General features: G+C 38.8%; 1 long non-coding RNA gene across 1 annotated transcript; it reads right to left on the bottom strand.

Moving 5' to 3' along the window:
• Positions 1 to 984: 984 nt before the first annotated feature.
• LOC128314211 (uncharacterized) lies at positions 985 to 4,365 on the bottom strand. Its single transcript, XR_008295703.1, has 3 exons — positions 4,022 to 4,365; positions 1,683 to 1,816; positions 985 to 1,452 (listed from the first exon to the last, which is right to left on the bottom strand). It is a non-coding gene; the product is annotated as an uncharacterized LOC128314211 (long non-coding RNA).
• Positions 4,366 to 21,899: the final 17,534 nt, after the last annotated feature.

The following is a 21,899-nucleotide window of genomic DNA, read 5'->3' as shown; positions in this document are numbered from 1 at the left end:
GAACTATAAAAAAATAAATAAATATCTAAGCTACCTATGGTATTTTGTTACAGCAGCCAAAACTAAGATAGCATTTATAATTTTTTTAAGTTTATTTATTTATTTCGAGTGTGAGAGAGCATGCATGAGCAGGGGAGGGGCACAGAGAGAAGGAGAGAGAGAATCCCAAGCATGCTCTGCATTATCAGCCCAGAGCCCCATGTGGGGCTCGAACTCATGGAACTGTGAGATCATGACCTGAGCAGAAATCAAGAGTTGGACACTTAACTGACTGAGCCACGCAGGTGCCCCATTTATAATTTTTTTAAGCAGAAAAAATATTAATATACATTTATGTGTAATATTATTCCAGATTACTTCCTTTGGGTAGATTTTGAGAAGGGGGATTACTGGAGAAGAGTATACAAATAGTTTTAAGGATCTTGATGTAAATTTCCAAACCAATTCTAGAAAGAATACATTCCTACCAACAGCATATGACGAATTCCATCTCCTATGCATCTTTTATTATCATATTATCTTTTCATTAGGTGGATAATTTTTTTATCTTGGTCTAACTTTTCATTTCAAATATGCAAAATAAATCTAAAGGCTCTTAGTCACATTATATGTAGAAATAATTCTAATTAAACTATTATGATAGCATATACTCATGGCTAACAAAGTTAAAATTTTTTAAACCTGGGATTGAAAACTTTGGTTTTTCAAAATAAGACGATTATGACAGGTATAGCTTTCCTCATTAGTTGAAGTTTTTGAACACTCCTTATCAAGTGACTATTATTCACAGGCTCATAAGGGAACATAAGGAGGAAAGACAGGGTCTGTGTTTCCCTCCCCTGCTCACACTCTGTCTCTGTCTCTTTCTCTGCCTCTGTCTCTCTCTCTCTCAAAAATAAATAAACATTAAGAATTTTTTTTCTAAAAAAAGAGGAACAAAAGAACTTATAGAGAATTAAATTCACCTTGACTCCTTGAGTTTTTCATCCACATTTTTTTCCCTTATGTCAAGACTACATAATATGAAACTTCCCTTAGAATTCACAATACCTCTGTACATTTTGTCATGCTTCTGCATAACCCGTAACGGGATGTTCTTAAGTTGAGCATTTTTTATATAAGACCAAAAAAAGAACTTTAAATAAAATCCCAAACTACAGGGTTGAACCCCTTGACCAACCACTGGCTAACTGTATTTTCCACTAAGATCAAAATTAATAGTATTTGCCACTAAGCTCTCCACCTTTCAGAAGATTCAGAGATGGTATGGACAATGTGTGACACCAGAATGAAGTCAGAGCTGACATTCACTGTAGCTAAGAAAATCACAAAATGCATGCCTCTGTTTTCTGTAGACAGGAACAGTTTCCATTTACTCAGAAGTTCCTACATAGGTACAGGACTCTATGCAGTTCTGGATTAACATCAATTTCTGGATCCTTAATTACGATCCTATAAAACATATATACATACAATCAAAGATTCGGTGTAATATATATATACAAAGCTTGTTAAACGCACGCTCCTGAGAATGATTAAATTCGCTTGTGCAAGAGACAAACATCAAACATTAGAAGTAGACTTCCTGTCCACCTGAAATCCAACAGTGCCATCTGGAACACGTGCTTCCAAAGGCACAAGAGAAGACAGTGATTTGGGGAGACACATCCACTCCTACCTACCTCGGCTGGAAGTGACATGTCTTTTGTGCTCAGAGTTCATTAGCCAGGACAGCACGGAAAGCCAGGCGATGGAGAGGAGCTGAAGGGAAGAGTGATGTGCCCTGCCACCAACCCTAACCAAAGGTTATGAAAATCTGTAATGCAGAAAGAGTTAACAGAGGTCAGAAATCTGGATTGAATGTGTCCTCGACTTTGCATTAGACAGTGTGGGGAAACAGAAGACGTTTTAAACATATTCCCTACCCACAAGAATTCTAAAATTCATAATATGGTTAAGGAGTTGACGAAAAAATGTATGAATAATTTAAGGGCTATTTTTTTTTTCAGTACAAAACCTGAAAACTTTAGAATCGAAGGAGGAGATCCATGAATAATAAGGGTAGGCTTCATAAAAAAAAGGTAGGGCAGGAGTTTGTCCCTAAAGGACAGCAGAGTGGGATTTATATAGGAGCAGGAAAAAGAAAGCACATTTGAGGCAAGATGATGGGCTCCAGGGAGAGCCAAGGTGAGAATGAGCATGACAGCCTCAGAGAACCTTACGGAAATGGGCCTAATTAGAGAGTACATTTTGAGAAATGGTGGAAGATAAAATTAAATAGACAGAGCGGAGAATCTTGGAAACCCCACAGAGGAACTTAGAACTGATACAGTAGAAAAGCGGGAAACATATAAAATCCTTGAGCAAAAGGCTGAGATGTATTTGTTTAAGAATTGCACTTCACCCTTTTCCATGAGGACACGAAGTAGCTTAGAAAATTAGGCGTCAAGGAATAAAAGCGAGCAAAGTCTGCTTTGAATTTAAGGACTTAATGAACTTAACGAAACAGAAGGAAGAGATGCTGGCCTACACAGTACTCGAAACAACAGCTGGGCAGCGATTACTCGCCTGGGCAATGAGTCTAGCTCTTAATTTTCTTACTTAAAACAAAAAAGGAAAGTAGATTAGGTTAAATTATGTGTACTGATCGGGCCAAAAGGAAATCACCTTCACCCGCGTGTCATGATACAAGCAGGGTTTCAGGAACACTTGACGGGCAGCGGTCTGCAAGGCGAGTCCAGGGACTGGAAGGAGAAGGAAGGAAGGAGGAACACAATCGGCACAAGGGCCCCTGAGCCATTTTGGGCAACAAACACGCCAATGACCAAAGTAATATGGCTGCTGTAGTAGAAAGTGCTTTGTGTGAGTCTATCTTGGGAATCCCTAAATATTCTCTGAGAGGTGTTAGTAAACGAGGGTGGGCGCAGTCTCGAGTTTTCACAAATTAAAAGAGACATCACTGAAACCGAAGCCAAGAGCCACACGCAGAGCTCAACACCGACACTCCCATGAACGTAATCAGACTCCCTTTCCCTTCCACTCGTCCCTTTTATTTCCGCCAAGGAGCATAACGCTGGTGTTGCTCAAGCTGCACACGTGCTAGCATTGATTATTTAGACAAGATAAGGAGATGGCTTATGAATAATTTAACTCACCATGACTAATGGTATTGCTTTGGGAACACCCAAACCCCAGTCAGAAAAATCGCACCATCTTAAAGCTCTAAGAAACCTCTGGCGATCATTCACAGCACCTTCTCTTCTTCGTGTAATGCACATCTAAATCATTATGATGACTACTATTTTAAAGTCTTTTGGCACAGAAGACAGTATATTCTATAATTGATAGATGGCCTTAGACATAGTAATATATATCTAGTTTACAGGCTGTCGGTTTTAAAGAGAAAGATAACTGAAAGCTTATTGTCTGTACTAAAGAAAAAGAAAACCAATACAAAAAAAAATGTTTTGTAATGCACTAGTGAGGTAACAACTCTCATTCTTAAGATTTTAAAACAAATTAGTTGAGGAAAATTAAGATTACATTAAGATAAATTTTCTAACTCTCCTCTTTGAAGCCTGCACTGTTCTTTTTTCAAATGCCTAAAACGCTGTTATAGATGTTCTTGTGTGACCACCAAGAAAAAGTGTGGCCACTTTTTGTTTTGCAAAAGCGTGCTGTTAAAAAATATACATTTTATTATTAGAGGGTAATGACGACTGGTTTGCTCTCATTTAATACTAACTCCTAGGTAATATAGAGAAAATCAAATTTTAAGCCAAATTCAAGGAAATATGAAGAACTAATTAGAGTGAAATGTCAACATGGTAAATCAGTGGCCTTTAAGTCACATCCATCATTTTTTATTATTTCTAGGTAATAAGTAAACCAACATTGTTCAGTCACAGATATTTACAGATACTCTCATTGTGCAGATGATACAGTTTTGTACCTTGCATTAACATGGGACAATCCTCTAAGCCACTGGCTTAGACAACAGACTGTGGGTCTCAAAACTTACTTAACACATTAGGACATGTTTGGGGCTTCTTTGAAAGAAAAGGTACCAATCTGTCCATTCTAACATCCACAGGTCTTGATGCAGAAGGAATTTATAAACTTGACTGGCCACTGTACAAAAGGCCACTCTACAACGAAAACAGAAAAAAAAGGTTGAATTTGATGACATATACGCATGACCAAAAAGCCACATTTCCTGGGGCTCCTGAGTGGCTCACTCAGTTAAGGATCCAACTCTTGATCTGGGCTCAGGTCATGATCTCAAGCCTGCTACCAGCTCCATGCTGGTCATGGAGCCCACTTAAGATTCTCTCTCTTCCTCTCCTTCGCCCCTCCCCTGCTCACGCACACACATGCACACACACACACACTCTCTCTCTCCAGCAAAATTAATAAACATTTAAAAAGTAGATCAATAAATGCCATGTTTCCTTTCAATCAAATAATAATATCTAGCAATCTTTTGAGAATGTACAAACAACAGGCTGATTCTTTGACTGTCAAATTACATTAAAAATAACAACCTTCAAAGTTTTTTAACTCTTTTTTATATAGTCTTTCTTTGTTTGCTTGCTTCATTTGTTCAACAGTTTTGCTCATTTCTTTAAAATAAAATCTCTCTAGGGGTACCTGGGTGGTTCAGTCAGTCAAGCGTCCAACTTCAGCTCAGGTCATGATCCCACGGTTCGTGGGCTAGACCAGGCTGAGAGCCTGGAGCCTGCTTCAGATTCCGTGTCTCCCTCTCTCTCTGCCCCTTCCCTGCTTACGTTCTCTCTCTCAAAAATAAATAAGCATTAAAAATAAATAAGCAAATAAGACAAAATATTTTTTTAAATGGAGACAATGAAAAATACAATGAAAAAGACCACTTAGAGAAACGGTTATATGGATAATTTTGAAAACATTAATCTGTAGCTTGAAATCTTTGAAAACACACTGAGATATTGTGAAAAAGAAACATTATTGACAATCAAGTTAATATGTATTTAGGTATTTTTGAACTGGCCCAAGAACTTATGACAGCTACTTTGTAAACATCACGATCTAAACAATTTTCTAAACATATACCACCCTTTTCATCATGTAAGGATTATGAATGTAAAAGATCTAGTAAAAAGTTTAAATAAGCAAATAGTTTATTCAAAAAGTAAACTCCAGAAAATTTCAAGGCAGGTGGTACAACTTTCTGTTCTTATTTTATAAACTGACAAAATTTCAAATACCCCAACTTCAGGTCAATTTAATTTGTTAACAACCCACCTAAACTGAGAAGATCATACTGACTTTTCTTCAATTTACTAACGGCTAAAATAGTATCACTGTTAATGTTGAAAAAAAATTCTAGGGGGTCTTGGGATATGGACACAGAGCAAAACAAGTTTACGATTGAGCTTCCATTTGTCAGAATAGCTAACATTACTCTCGTATCTCTGTGCTGCCAGAATGACATAATAAATCATTAAACTTTAATCAAATGGCAATTTTGTTGGGGCTAAAGTTCAATTCTCCACGGTGTAAGCAAAGAAGCTCCCTTCCAAAGAGGCAGTTTGGCCAAGGCCTGTAAAACACCAACGCTTCTCTCAAAGCATTTAGCAATAAATTTATTTGTAAAACTAATTTTTCATGTATTTACCCCACATGCAATAAGAGAGTGTATATGGATATATAGTCACGATAAATGTATGTACATCATTAGTGATAACTGCTATGTATATGTGAATGCATATGAGTATATTATTGGTCATATTTCGATGTTAAGTTCTTAACAGGAGTATGCTATACACACCGTAAGTATTTACTATGGGCATCTTGCAGAAACAGGTAAGCCTCAGTCTCATGGCTGAGAACCATGACCTCTGATAATAAATATAGCAGATATACTGGTACAGCTGTATATGTCACAAGGCACCTATATTTCTGCTAGCTGTAGTTTCATGAATTCTAGTTTTGCTTTGTAGAATAGAGAGATGGCATGATATAGACACACATTTTTAAAACTTACAAGTACTACAGTCCCACAGAAATAATGTAACTTGTCAATATTTTTTCTAAGAATAGGCACCACTGTCTTTGATGCTTTAATAAAACAGATACTTTTCAACTGATCTCTTCTCTCTGCCAGCCCTTCTCCCCATAACGTATCCAATAAAACCTGGCATTTCTGTGCAGATCGTACATTATGCAGAAGATAACAGATGAGCATATCAGCTGTTTTACAAGTGCAAGGATAAATGTATTGATAAAACTGTAAGACATGAACCAACCTGACTTTCATCAGTAACATCTGACTCAATCAGTTTTGACCAGTTACCTGTTTGGAGTACTCCTCAAGGCACAGTAAAACAAATGACTTTGTAACATGAAGAAAATGGGTGCCGGTGAAAAGGCTCAGAAATTTTCTTTTCCATAAACTTAGAAAAGGCTTGCTTTAAATTTAGTGTTGTAACCTCCTGTGTATCTTACCACCCATTCTCTAATAACGTCTGCACCAAAGTGTACTCACTGTGCCATCTTCAGGACATTTTTAGAAAACATCTCTACTAAGGAAGTGAGAATAGACCACTTTGATGGGTTTTTTATTATGTTAAAAATATAGAAAGTTTTGTATATGTATTAGTTATAAAATGTGTTGGCTGAAATTCTATTACAAAGCAAAATAATGCATACTTTCATTCATGTTGGAACATAAACATGAAAAATTTTACATGTAAATATATACATATATACATTTTTAGGTACTTAACAGTTTCCAAAGGGCTTATATATGATCTTATTTCATATTTATAGCATTCCTGTAAGATGAGTAGAACAGGAATTAGAATCATCTTTTTCACAAACGAGAAACACATACATACAGCTTGAGTCATCGACCATACAGCTTTGAGTCATCGAACCATATAGCCATGATTCAAGCCTACACCTTTTCACTCCAACAAAATTATTTCCACCAGCAAAGTAATTATTACCTTTGTAATCAATGAAGAAAATTAAATGTAACTCCTAATTATTCTCGGTCAATACCTTCTTAAAGTATCTATACTGAAAGTTGGAATAATTCTTGGCTATAATGATCACGTATCAGAGAATCAGACATGTATATAGAGCTCAACTGTTTCATCATTTCTGGACTTTATTTCACTCAGAAACCTACAGTAAATCAAGGATGTATTTCACTAATAGAAAATTACAGTAGAATTATACAAACCCATCCAAATATGTAAAATAAATGGTCTATGTGATAAACCTGAATATGCAAATACAAATTTGCTGTTCTTATATCTCTAAGATGTCCTAGAGAAAACCCACAAGATGTCATACCCACTGTCATTTTGGATGACCATGTTTCCTGGTTTGTTTGGAATGGTGGTAATTACCTGGTGAGGCACATGTTTACATTCAAACGTGTGCTCATTCGGACAACATATTAAATGACCAACTGAAGATGGTGTGTGAAGGAGAGTGGCCCACTTGATCCAATGGGAGTAACTGCAACCTGAACGGGGACAGTGAGGTAAGTACGACAGCACAATGAAACACTTTCCAATTTTCAAAATCCATTTATTTTATATACAACCTGGACAGCACAGTAGACTTAGAATCAGAAGACACATGTTCCAATTCTAGCCTTGTCTTTTGTGAAGCTAGTGAATTTGTGTGTATATCTCTGAAATTCTCTAAGCCTCTATTTCTTATAAAGGACAATACCTCCTCCCCATGGTTTGTGCAAGGACTAAATTAGACGGCCACGTGAAATCAACTAGAACTCCGCCTGGCAGCCAGGACTTTATGAATGAATGTTCATTATAAATCTTTAAGTCTCTGAGGAGACTGTAAGTCTCTGAGGAGATGTCCTAGACATGGAATGATAATCAAACAGATGCATTTACTGAGTGAATTTTAAGGGACAGGGAAGGCATTACCTTTACAAGAGGAGATCTTTTTTTAAGAAATTATCAGTTCTAACAAATAAACCAACCACATATGGGTTTCCCTAGTACAAAAGAAATACCAAAAACCCACTACATGCCAGTTGACTTAGGGCATCGCTGATTCATGGACTTTTCTAATGAAAAAATCTCTTCCTAGGGAGAATGTTCCTAGACGTATGCGTTGTAAGTCTAACTTGAAATCCAGAAGGAAGCTATGACTCGCCCTAAAAACAAACAAATCGTATATATTATACAAATCACTGTACATATACACGTACAAGTTATACATACATATGTAATACACACATATGTAAAACTAAACATACAATTTCAAGAAGTTTGTGAAAACCTCTAAAGCCTCTATCATAGGTTTTTAGTCAAGGATGTCTAAACGGGGGTAGTGGCACATGCTCTTTGTTGACCCCACAAGACACATATTATTATCGATATTAAACAACAGAAATGACTGCTTAATGAAGTAATACTTAGCCGTACCACATAGTGGTGTATCCTGGCATTTTCTACTCTATTCCATCCTGGACTGTCCCATTCCATTCTATTCTACAGTGTACTGTTCCAATTAAAACAAACAAACAAAAAAGGCTGATTTAGCCAGCTGTATCGATTTCAGATTTCACGCTCAAGATTGAACATTGCTGCAGGGTGTGACAGGAGCAGGAGACCACGCAAGGCAGGATAACACCAGCTGGCCACCACTGACCTAAAGGACAGCGCCCTAGAGGGAAAAAAGTGTAGGACAGGACCACTGGCTCAAAGGAACTGGGGAAAACAAAGCCTTATGGCCTCCTCCTGTTTGCACATAGACCTCTGGCACAGGTTGGGGATCCCCTACAAAGCCACTTTTTGCTTTTATTGTAAGTAGACTACTTAATCTATGTTTGCATAAAAATGATGGGTGAATGGGAGAAACAGGAGACCTGGACAGCTCTATAGTTCCTTGAAATAAACCATCCTGATACTCTGCTTTTAAGGAGAAATCTTTTCTCAGCAAAAACTCCCAAATAAAATAAGTGGGAAGTGAAAATGGATTCAACAGTAGATTTATGCATTTATTTATACTGACCTTATCTCCAAAAGGATTTGGGAGGACTTCAACAGGAATTAAGAACGTGTTTTTTTCAAATTAATTTGGAATTAAGAGCGTAAGTAATGAAATACTTAAGAATTGTCTAACAGTTGGTTCAATGATAATATTCAGGGAGGCACAAGAATAATGCATTGCTGAACCCACAGTATTTAGACTCAGACAGGCAGGCTCCAGTTGTGATGAGGGCAACCCGGACCATCTTAGTAGTTAACAGTTTGCATGAAAGCCACAGTTGGGGTGATCCTTGCTGTCACTGTTTTGAGTGAAGAGAAGGCTAATCCCATGGAAAGGGTCCACAGAAATACTCAGAGTTAGATTCATATTTCAATTTAGAAACAGAGACCGGGAAACATTCATTGATTCTAGAGTGTGCAAGCGAGAAGAGGGAACTGACAATAAAGCACATGACAAGTAAGCAAAGTGTACCATCGATTGAAAGGCGGTCGATGTTGCAAGAGAAAAATAGAGCAAGGGAAGGAAGAGCAGGAAAGCAAGGCTGGGGAGAGCACAGGTGGCATCAGTGAAACGGTGCGGGGACAGGACAAAAAAGGTTTAAAACAGATGCAGAGAAAACAGGCTTTTCAGAAGTCCTGCCACCCAGACGATTTAGATGTCCTTATGTCATCAACCCAGCTGCCCAGGGTCTGTAGCAAATTATAGCTTGTGTTGAGTTTTAAATAAATGAGCTTATTTACTTTGTTTAAAAAAACAACAACTGTGAAGGTCTCAATTTTGTCAAAAGCAAACTCCAATAAGCATTATCTTAATGTATCAAATGAAAGGATGAGTTAGAAAGCAATTTGAGAGCTTTATGAATGTTATTTTGGGGAAGAACACGAATACCATTTTCTGATAACCTATGGTGCCCAAACATGATGGAAGCAAATGACACTTCATTAAAAGCTATGGAAGGCCTCATTATTATTAAATCTTGTGTATCTTGGTGACAGGAGCTAGTCACTAGGAAGTGGTTTAAATACACGTCTACAGATAAAACATCGAAGTGTATCCTAGCTTTGAATTGGAAAACTCAGTAGGTTTCGACCGCCAGCTGTACTACAGTTACAAAACACTTCTGAAGGAACAGTAGATCATTCTTCAGACATCAAATAATTTGAATTAATAACCGATATCATTTGATTGTATGTATTCGCTACTAATCTTTTGTTTTATACAAGCAAATATGATGGTTTGAAGTTGCTCACAAATTGTAACCTAAAAACCACAGAGGACATTGTTTCACGGCTGACATCCATAATTCTCAAAAATGTTCCCGATAGCCTCTATAGTAAGAGGTGCTAGTATATCATATATCATAAATACTGCAGTCTAGGGGAAAAGACATAAAGAACTGCTCACATAAGAGGTGAGTTTGAAAGCATGAGAGAGAGAATACACAGTGTGCATGTGCACATATATGAGTGGGGACCCACGGTATGGACCTACTGATTAAATACATAGCAATTAATCATTATGTTCCTTTTTTAAACCATTTTCACTTGACCCACTGTAGCAGATTAGTTTTCTCACACTTAGAGCTCTGGCAGTTTACGTGAATATACGTCTGCAACACCTCTACAACTAAACATGATTTTCCTTGCAATGTATCTTTTACTTGGTTGCTGCCCTTGAGAGTTCTTGTTATACACAAATTCACAGTTGTAGTCTTGAGACCTCAGCTCAGCCTTCTTCTCACTGTTGACGTCTCAGCGATCTCCCAGAGCTTTAGAATTATAGTTTCTACCATTTATTCTAAGGCTTATTCTTGGGCTTCTCCTTGAGCACGAGAAAGCGATCTTGCATACCATACACTCTGTGGAAACACTGAAACTTGGACGCTGTTGCGAATGCAAAATGGTTCAGCTGCTGTAGAAACCAGATGGAGTTTCCACAAGACATTAAGAATACAACTACCATATGATCCTGCAACCCCACTTCTTTGTGTTTTTACAAAAGAACTGAAATCAGGATCTCAAAGTGACATTTGCACTCCCATACTTATTGCAGAGAAGGAAGAGAAGGAAATCCTGGAACATGCAACAACACGGGTGAACCTTGAGGCCATTATGCTAAGTGAAATAAGCCATTCACGGCTCCACTTACGTGAGTTTTCTAAAATCGTCAGATTGATAGAATCAAAGAATGAAATGCTGGTTGCCAGGGGAAATGGGAAGTAACTAATCGACAGCCAGAGTTTCAATTAAGCAAGGTAGGTTCCAGAGATGTGCCATACTGCATTGTACCTAGAATCAACAATAATGTATTGGACAAGTAAAAATTTAAGAGGGTAGATCTCATGTTCACTGTTTTTCACCATAATAAAAATAAAAATTTTAAGTAATTCTGTTACTTCATATGTTCTACTCTTGTTTAAAAGAAATCTAAATTTTAAAAACAAAAACGAAACTCCTAAAAGGTAGCATAGTAGACAGATTTGTATGAATGAGATAGACTTCTCTCTTTCTCCAGAGCGTCAAATACTTGATAAGAGAGCACTGTAAAATAATCAGTGGTTAGCTTCAGAATTCCTTTAGAAAAAGTCTCAAGGTTATAATCTATTTCATTTAGCCTTCATGTTTTATGTGGGTGACTTGGAAGTATCATATTATGGAGCAGGGGCCCCCAGCCACCCCCAGGTGTAGCACTATAGGTAATAGATTCTATTTATCCTGTTTTCCTCACCGAAAAGGAACACATGTGTTTTAACATATGCAAATGGGGACTAAATGATTTTTTTTAAGTATGTCTCATACTAGAGTTCAGATACTGAGAAACTAATTGTGTGGAATTTTCAGAGGCTGATGAATACATCAAGTTCTATTCCAATGAGATAAACTTTCCATCCCCAAGGAGCACAATCTCTCTCTTCATCTCTCTCTCCCTGTCTCCCTTCTCTCCCATCTCCCCCAAAATTTCCAACAGTAAAGACTAAAGGGAACCCCTTTTAGTTTCGATGACACTACACCTGAATGGCCCCAGAGTCACTTTCCTAACTGTGATGTTTGATGAATATGATTCCTCCCTGCAAAAGAGTCAATGATATAGTGAAAAAAAAAAAACGTTTGTTCGGTATGGAAATACATATTAAGAGTTGCTTAAGGACAACTGAGAAATAGATTACTTATATATTCGAAAGATGCTGAGGCAATCAAATTGGAACCGAATTTAATTGAGTTATTGATTTGAAAAGCAATTCTGTATCAGGAACTGTCATTACTCAAAAACTAATTTTATGCTTTTAAGGAACTTCTATCATTTTCCTTCGTAAGATGTTGAAGGCTAGGAAAGGCAGAAATGAACTGTCACCACTACTGAGAGCATATTTGTTCAAACAATGTTTTGTTACATGTGATAAAAGGCTGTAGCTGAAGAGATTTTTATTAACTTCAAAAAGTGTCACTTTTTCCTAACAAAGACACCAGCACCACCAATTAGTTCTTCCAAATATAGTCAATGTGCTACGAGGGAGTTCTCTAAGTGTGTAAGCAATGATGATGGTAACCAGTGGGGCACATAGTTAAGAAGCCTGCCTTGGAATACTTACCAGGCAGGTTTCCGACATCGGGGGTTTAGAGTCTGGATAACAAGCCTGACAGGACAGCAGATCATGGTCTATAGATTATTTACTCAGCATGTGATCACTAGCTTTAGCAAAAGAGGAAAAAAAGCAAAAGTTTGAAGTTTCGCTAAAGTTGAGAAGAGAAAGTGGGCCAAAGAGCTCTTCCTGCTGTCAAAAAAGCAAAGCATGCTGCTTCGGCTGTGGCAAAGGCTTAGCGCCTGTGGGGCTGGTCGGAAGATCTGAAGTCTTTTGAACGGCAAATGGCCCTGAGCAGTCTTCCACATATTCGCCTCCCCAACTGAAAGCCGGAGAACGATTAATATCGGGCATTTTTCTAACAATATGATGTGCTTGCAAAGTCAAAGCTCTCTGGCAGGCAGAGCTAGTGGAGTAACCCTACGTGCCGTTCACCGTCCGAGGGCTGTCACCAACCACAGGGGCGAGGGAGCAGAGAAACGGTCATTTCCTCCCGATCACAGGTTTTCAAAGAAAAGAGGGATGGGGTGCCCATTCTTCCAGAGGCCTTTGTCAGAGAAGCGAAGAGAAAACCCTCCGTTGAAACACATCCGGTACAAAAGAAATTCATTCAGGTCGTTTCGGAAACAAAGATCCTGAGTTTGTTACGGCATCTAATGAAACGGTTTTGCACGTGGCCGTGCCGTTAACTGAACTTGAGAACGTAAAAAAGCCCTTAAAATTATAGGGCCATCCCCAATATTAAATGATCATGGTTAAGTCTGCCTTCATTATAAAATACGGAAATACGGTGCCAAGACTCAAATAATCTGAAACTCTAACAAAGTAGAACCAAACGTCGCACAGAACAGTTAAAGCAGACATTTGAGAAACCACGTAGGCTTCGACTTCTGTGTTTCTGAACTTTTCAACCATGGTCCCAATGCTACATTTTTATCGCACAGAAGTATGGAAATATTCACGGTAGTGGTGTTATTAAATGTTCACGGCAGTTATTTCCCTAGGTCCCTTCGATGCTGCCATTCTAAAGGTCATGCCACTCCCCCAGATGCATATTGCTAAAATTTCCGCATTCGCTTTGTATGCTGAAAGAATAAAAGAACAAAAGGATAAAACGCAAAAATAAATAAATAAACTCTGAGTCCAACGTTAGGACCGTTTAAGCGTGCACTAATCCTTACCCTTTTTTTCCCCACCATGTGAACAGAAAATGGCTGCTTTTATATTCACCTGCCAGAATGGCAATGCCGTTCTCAAGCACCACGTAGAATGCAACAATTGCATCCAACTGGTGATCTACACACACACACACATTTTTAAAGTATGGCTGAAGATTCTCCAGAAATACCAGGATCTGTCCTAAGTAATGGTTATAACAGATTAACAATAGTGTCAGAGTATTAAGTACCACAGATATGATATGTATCTAGTGTGCCTAGGCACGTGAATAATGTCACGAAGGGGCATGCTATGAATGAAACTGTCAACATTAAATTCCCATTATGCTCAAATACGCTACCGTTATTTTTAAACCAACGTTTGCTTGTTTGTGTGTGTATATATGTATATACACATATGAACATATACGTATATGTGAACGCATACATGTACGTATATATATTTATATATACTAGAGGATATATTCACATCCACTGTCGTACGTCATCTGGGTTCTTCTAAATTAATTAAAGAAGGCCATTAGACCCACGTGGCTCTGATACCACGGCAGCCAATGTAAGCAAACCCAGATGTAAGCCCCATAAAAGCCTCGGGGTTACAAAATCAAAACTTGAAGGACAACCAATTACAAGCAGCCAAGTAGGTTTTAAGTGATAGCTAATCAATGATTTTCTTGCTTTGCTTCTCCCCCTTCTCTGTAGAAAGGTCTCTCCACCCTCCCGTTGCTGGAGCGTTCCCAATCACTTTTGGTTTGGCACTGATCGAGGTGAATGGATTTTCTTTTTGCTCAAATACATTCTTAACATTTTTAAGATGCCTCCGTTTACCTTTTAACGGTTCTGGCATCAAAAACGGAGGCAGCAAAGGAGACACCCGTCGCCCAGGCCCCAGCAGCAACAAGCAAACGGAAGCGAGTATGAGCTGGGCTACTTGAGCTTGCTGCTTTCCTGCCGGGTCCGGGGGTCATGGGTAGGTCCCTCCCACACCCTAGCTCTGCAGATTTCCCATTATGAGCTTCTAATTGGGAGTCACCTAGAACAAAGACTGCCCTTGAACCTCCTTGGACGGGACCACACCGGGTTCTCCTCACTACCCACGGAGCAGCCAAACCAGGGATGTGAACCTTGAGTCCCATCCCACACTTGAAAAGAAAGGGGCTGCTTGAGACTCTTAGAACTGCACCCCAGCTGGAGAGACATCATTAAAATGGAAGCAGATGGAATCTTGGGGTGGACAGCTCTCCCAGGATCATGGATCGAGAGCTTCATCGCAAATAAGAAAAGGTTACTCCTTCTGCCTTCTTGCTACTTACTTTTGTTTCTGTTCATGCACAGGAAGCCGATGCTCCTTAACTCTGGTAACTATTGCTGAATCTACCGCCGAGGCCATAGCTACACAACAAAAGTCCCTTGACTTTCTTGCTAAGATGGTTTTAGATAACAGAATTGCTTTAGATCACTTACAGGCTAAATGAGGAGTCTGTGCCATTGCAAATATCCCCCACTGTACCTTGATCAACCCTTCTGATATTATAGCAAATATAAGAAATTAAAAAAAAAAAGCCATTTGGCTAAAAAATGTTGATGCCCCTTTAGGTACATTCGTTGATTTCTTTGATACAAAGTGCGTGGCTCATAGGGCTCTGGCTAAGGAGTATACTCCAGTCTCGCGGTGTTACCCTCCTCGTGGTTCTCCCTGGTATGCTATGATCTCTCCAAGGTCTCACATGCATGTTCACAGCCATCAGCAGCACATCATGTGATGTCCCTGTGCTCAGAGAAAGAGATATGAGATGAACAGCAAAAAATTCTTTCCCGGTTCTGACATCATACCCTATGAGTTTCACAATGGACCAGAGCAACTTAATTCTGATGGTGACAGAGAGTGGCACTAATACCAATACACGGCCGATCTTCCGTGTAGGACAGGACGACTAAAAGGGGGCAACTGTTAAATTAGTTCAACAAGGAGGCCATTAGACTGATGCGGCAGCCTGCCTGAGCAAGCCAAAATCTAAGCCTGCGAATGCCCCAATTTTATGAAGTCAACATGCTAAGAACAACCAATCACAAACACCCAAGTAGGCCCTGAGTTATAGCCAGGTCATTTCCTTACTTTCCTTCCGTGTTTTCTCTGTCCAAGTCTCTCCCTGAGCTTCATTCAGCATCCTGCTCCTAACCACTTCCAGTAAGGCATTGCCCAATTTGAATTGGGTTTTGCTCAAATTGCTTCCTAAAAATGTTAATATGTCTCCGCTTCTCTTTTAACAATATACAATACATGCTGTAATTCTCCAGCTTTACAGAGCAAATAATGCAGTTTTCAGCTTAACTTTTCCTGTCCTGTCTGATTTCCAAGTCCATTAATTTGTTCAGAAAATATTTGAACAGCTAAGCATACTCCAAGAATCGCAGAGATCCTCTTTAAGCCATTTGATTAGAATACTAGAGGAAATGAAGGACTTAAAACAAATAAAAAGGAAGGATCACAGGAACTGAACCAAATTTGGGGCAATGTGGGGCAGTTTTTAGTTCACTTAATATTCCTGAGATGGATCACACTTACACAGAAAAACAGTGAACTTAAACTCTTTTCTTCAAAAATGAAAAGTCATATCCTCAAACCAATTCCCTCCTCTGCTCAAAGTCTGTCAGTATTTTACTGCAAATGCACCACGTTGAACCATTATTTTCTGGATTTCTTTTACCCCGTCCTGCCTTTCATTGGGTGTTTTTAGATTACCTTATATTCCTTCATTCTCCAGACTTTATTTGACTAACACAAAGAAATTTTCTCCAAGTCCTATTAGTTTTTATTCCAGAGCCTTTCTCCGCTTCTTCCATCGTAGTAAAAATTGTAGCTGGGCACAGAGACACAAAGAATAAAGACCACATTTACCATTCTCCCTTGTACTTATATATAGTTATGTGATTATGTTCTGGTCAGTGAAATGTAAATAAAATTACTGTTGAGCAGTTTTCTAGACACTTCTGGAAAAAAAAAAAGATAGGTCCTTCTTCGTCTCTTTCTCCATCACTCTATAATACTACCTGGAACCATCTTAAGCCATGAATCACAAAGAGCCGAGAGACAAGACAGAAAGAACTTCGGTCCGTGACCACGTGGAGTGCTACAGTGACCATGGACCAGTTATTTGGACTTTACTGTGTCAGGGAGAAATAAATTTCTGTCTTGTTTTGAGCCACTTCCCCCGCCCCCTCCCCTTTCCAGATTGTCCTCACACTCGGCTCAGTGAAATCCTAACATAAAAGTATTTAGTCAGGGTTTGAAAGGCTGGACTAGTTTTTCCAACTCCTCCCTCCCTCCCTGTAATCTCTCTCTATGCCTCTGCCCATTTTTACGTGACATGCTCTGTGACTCCATAGGAGCTTATGGCCCTCACTCAGGACTGCTGACGTTGGACTTTGATGACACATCCCTGACACTTGGCACACATGAGCAGAAGCTTAATTGTGACGGTGATGGGCTCGGCTGGCCATTATTCCTGCTCTCCACCCTGAAACCTGATTTAGCCACATGAAGGCCGCTCCGGCATCTTGGGCCTCAGAACGAGAAGACATGTGACCCAAGCCGGGCAGAAGAAAATGTTTATTCAAGCCCCTGAGGGTTTGATTTTTTTGTTGCTGTTACCTCACTGAAAACTAACACTGCATCAAGTCAAACAATCATAAAGAATCACGAGGGATCCAAAACTCCACCGTCTAGTTTAAGCATGGTTTTGAAAAATAAAGCACAAATGTTAAACGCTAATGGCAATCACGCCATATAGTCATCAGACCCCCACATGGTGCAACATTGAGTAAGTGAATGAATCTTCTGTGTGTGTGTGAAAACACTCAAAATAATCACAAGGCCAAAAACCATGGGCGTTGTCGTTTGTTTATTATTTTAAACACTCTATTCATCCTTGAACTTTACCTCCCAGCTTAAGCTAAGTTCCCTTCTTTTGTGCTTCTAAAACTGATACAAACCTCTATCATTACCTGTTGTGTTTTGAATGCCCATTACCTTTAACAGGTCTGTCTGGTTAAAAAATGAAAAGTCACCATTTAAAAACAAAAAGAGGCAAACAGTGATTTCATCCATAAAATACGGGTGATACCAAGAAGGGATTATAAGTAGCATATCATTACCAGCCTATTAAAGGATGCAGGTCACCAATAGAAGGTGGCAATAAGATACCTTCCCTGTGACTAGTATCTAGGCTAAAATCACAGGAAAATGAGAATCAAAGCACCTGACGACATACGCCCTGATCAGTCGAGAGTCCTAGAAACAATGGTTTTACTCCCTAGCAACAATATCGTGCGCCCGGATTATGGTTACTAACACCCTTCTAAAATAAAAGGAATGAGAGATGTTTGGAGAAATGGCTAATTCTAGGTTCGGGCGCTGGAGGGTAAGGGAGGCCTGAAGAATCCTGTAGTGACCGAGAGTAAGGAAAAGCTCAAAACAAGATCTTTTTAAGGCCACAATGATGTGACTGCGTCGAAGAGGCAACTGCAAGACTTTCCCAAGACCGAAGTTGGAACAGTTTGAGGAAGACAATAAATACAGTAGTATTGGATTGCATCTCAAAATAAATGTAAATATCCACAAGGCCAGAGAGATATACGTGATTAAACAAACAAAAAAGAAGGGATAACATCTCCAATGCTGAAGAATTCTAAGTAATTTACACAGATACAACATCTTCAAGGAGGGAGAACATAGTAACTTACTTGTAAGACAACAGTATGAAAAGGTGAGGGGAAAAATTAACTTTATCCTGCAGCAACCTGTCACACACTGCTCTTAGTCAAGTAATGCTACATCAGCATTGTCCGTGGTTAGCCGTGGGCTAGTACGCGCCCTTGAGGTCATAAAAATGGCAACATCGCCTCCATGGTTTTCCTCCCCAAACACATAATCTCTTTCTAATGATGAGACAATCCCCAAATGAGGGACAGTCCACAAAATATCTGAGCATTAATTTTCAAAACTATCATCAAAAATAAGGAAATTGTGAGAAACTTGCACAGCCAAGAGAAGCCTAAGAAGACACAACGGCTAACGCATTTTGGTTTCTGGATGAGATCCTGGATCAGAAAAAGGCCCTTGTGTAAAAACTAAGGAAATGGCAGGGGCACCTGGGTGGCTTATTCAGTTCAGCATCTGATTCTTGATTTTGGCTCAGGTCACGGTCTCAGGGTCACGGGATTGAGCCCCACATGGGGCTCCACACTGAGCACCCTCTCCTGCCACCTTCTCCGGCTCTCACTCTCTCAAATTAAAAACTAAGGAAATGCAAATCAAATATAAACTTTTAAAGTAAAAATGTAACCATTTTGGTTCATTAAGGGCAACAAATCTATCACAGTAATGTAGGATATAATCGAGAAAACTGGGTAAAGGTTATACGGAGGCTCTGTATTATCTTCAAATGTTACTGTAAACATAAAACTATTCAAAAATGAAAAGTTTAGGGGCGCCTGAGTGACTCACTCAGTTAAGCATCCGACTTCGGGTCGGGTCATGACCTCGCAGTTTGTGAGTTCGAGCCCCATGTCGGGCTCTATGCTGACAGCTCAGAGCCTGGAGCCTGCTTGGGATTCTGTGTCTCCCTCTCTCCCTGCCCCTCCCCCTTTTTCACTGTCTCTCTCTGTCTCTCTCTCTTTCGTTCTGTTTGCCTCAAAAATAAATAAACATTAAACATTTTTTTAAAAATGAAAATTTTATTTTAAAAAGCAAATGCAGCTTTAAAACTTATTTTAGGAACCACAAAATCCTCCTAATAGCTTACATTTTCTTGATTAAAATTTTTTAAAAAATCTTTCAGAATACATTTATTTTATTGCCCATCCTGCAGTATCAAAGTACTAAAATATTATCTATATTAAACTTAGAATGCAATTTCACATTTCTAAAGGTTTCCACCATTTTTAAATATCTAGAGGTGATTTAAAAGTCATTAGAAATTATGTAGATTAAAAGCTATTTCAAATGAATTAGATTCTTATTCATATGTTAAGTCTTGTTCTATAAATATATGAAGTCTTTCAGGGAAGCGAACAGTATGTGTTTTAAATACGTGGATACAATAGTGGTAAGATTCATACTGTGACTAAAAAAAGGAAAATCCAAATGTTGCATTTGGTCAGAATGGTCTGAATACCAGAGAAATGGAGAAAAACGAAACTTCTAAGTTGTAGCATCTTAGAACCAGTTTTGCATCAAAAATCAATTCGAGTCATATAGAATGAGAGAAACAGTACAACCTCAATTACAGAAATGTATCCAATAGCTAATTGATGACAATGCATTCGTGTTGATTCTAGCTTTTCTTTGCCTCAAAGGCAAGCTAAGGAAGGCACCACAGCACAACTCTCTGAGGGACTAGCATTTCTACGCTAGTTTACATTAAGTGATTCTGTACATTTTACATACACTGTCTCCACTTTCTTCTCGAACATATATTAATTTTCTTCACAAACGTTACCATAGAACTGACTTTGCTGGGTGTTTATTGATTTTCTATTTCCTCTTTGAAGCATCTGGCTTACTTTACTTGTTGATGTTTCCATTGATTTTCTATTTCCTTTTGGAAATGAGATGAGAGCTTTTAAAGAGGTCATGCTATTTGGCAGGAGTAAGATGTTAAGTTGTCTTGTGTTCCTAGGGAATTTCACCATTAAACTTACCACTTCTCTTTCCAGAGAAAGTAGTGTTTTTTTTTTTTTTCACTCCGCTTTGTACACCATTGTGCTGTCTCTTTAGTTTTCATTTAAGAGTGTCATTCGATGGATTAACTTTGTGCAAAAAATATGATTTTCAACTGATTTAAATGACCATGCCCATTTCCATGACAGTGACTTCTCAAAGGGAATCTCTAAGTCTTGGAAGGCTATTTCAAGTCTCCTAAAATAGGTATACATAGTCTTGCAAGCTGTGACAACTTAAATAATATCAGAGGTATTAAATGTTCAAATATTACCTCTCAAAGTGAACAATTATTGGGCTAATTCAAGGAACTATCACCTTCACCACCCCAATTGGCGGGACAATCGAATAACTTCTCAGAATGTGGATTTCTGTCCTAATGGGATGACTGTCTACCTGGATAAGAACACACATGGGGCTTCCAAGTTTTCTAAGAGAATACAGTTTTGCCACCTACAGTGAATCAACCCTCCCAATGCCATCCAACGTCAGTCAAACACACCAGAAATATTTGACTTTTTATAGGAGCTGTATGAGAGATGTAATAGCCGGTTATTCCTCTAGAACTGCCCGGTTCAACTCAGTAGCCACTAGATACACGAAGCTATTGACCACTTACAATGTCACTAACATTAATGGAGACGTTCCAGGAGTATAAAATATATACCAGATTATCAAGGAAAAGAATATACTATATCACATTAATAGTTGCATATTCACTATATGTCGAAATAATGTTTGGGATACACTCAAAGAAAGTACATTATTACAATTAATTTCACCTGTTTCTTTTTCCCTTTTTTGTTTTTTAGCGGGACCACTGGCAAATTCAGAGTTACTTGAGTGGTTTGCATTAAATTTCTATTGGACAGTGTTGTTCCACAGTCTCTAAACTGTAGTCCTCTGATAGATTTTTGGAACGCAATATGTCTGGACTATCTTACCTTGGGTCCTATAGACAAGACCTTATCAAAGTAAAATGTAGTGCTCTGTCCTTGATTTTTGTGACGTATGATAGAAGAAGAAGTGAAATCTTAAAATGGGAAATTATGGGCCTGTGCTACCCAACATCATTAGCCAAAGGGGGTTACCTTATAAAAGAATTCTGTGTGTAGGATGGATGTGTGTGTCTTAAAAGAATATTCACAACTAAACACTCCAAACAGAGACCTGTTTTGCCAGCCTTTCAGCAGGTGGTTCAAGCAAGAGATAGCGATAGCTAGTCACTTAGAAACGGGACAGAAGCACAATTTAGAAGAGGCAGCTGTCCCTCGTAGCAGATGGCCACCCTGCCCACGGTCTGCTTAGGGAATCAAGCCACAGGAAGCGAGCAGAGGGGCGGACCCAACAGGAGGCCATGCTGGCACTCTATGGGGTTTTATTTGTTTGTGAGTCTTTGTTTCACAGG

Source organism: Acinonyx jubatus, chromosome B1, assembly GCF_027475565.1.
Source record: "Acinonyx jubatus isolate Ajub_Pintada_27869175 chromosome B1, VMU_Ajub_asm_v1.0, whole genome shotgun sequence".
Lineage (NCBI taxonomy): Eukaryota > Metazoa > Chordata > Mammalia > Carnivora > Felidae > Acinonyx > Acinonyx jubatus.
The sequence above is the reverse complement of the archived record's forward strand: the minus strand, read 5'-3'. Positions and strand labels throughout refer to the sequence as shown.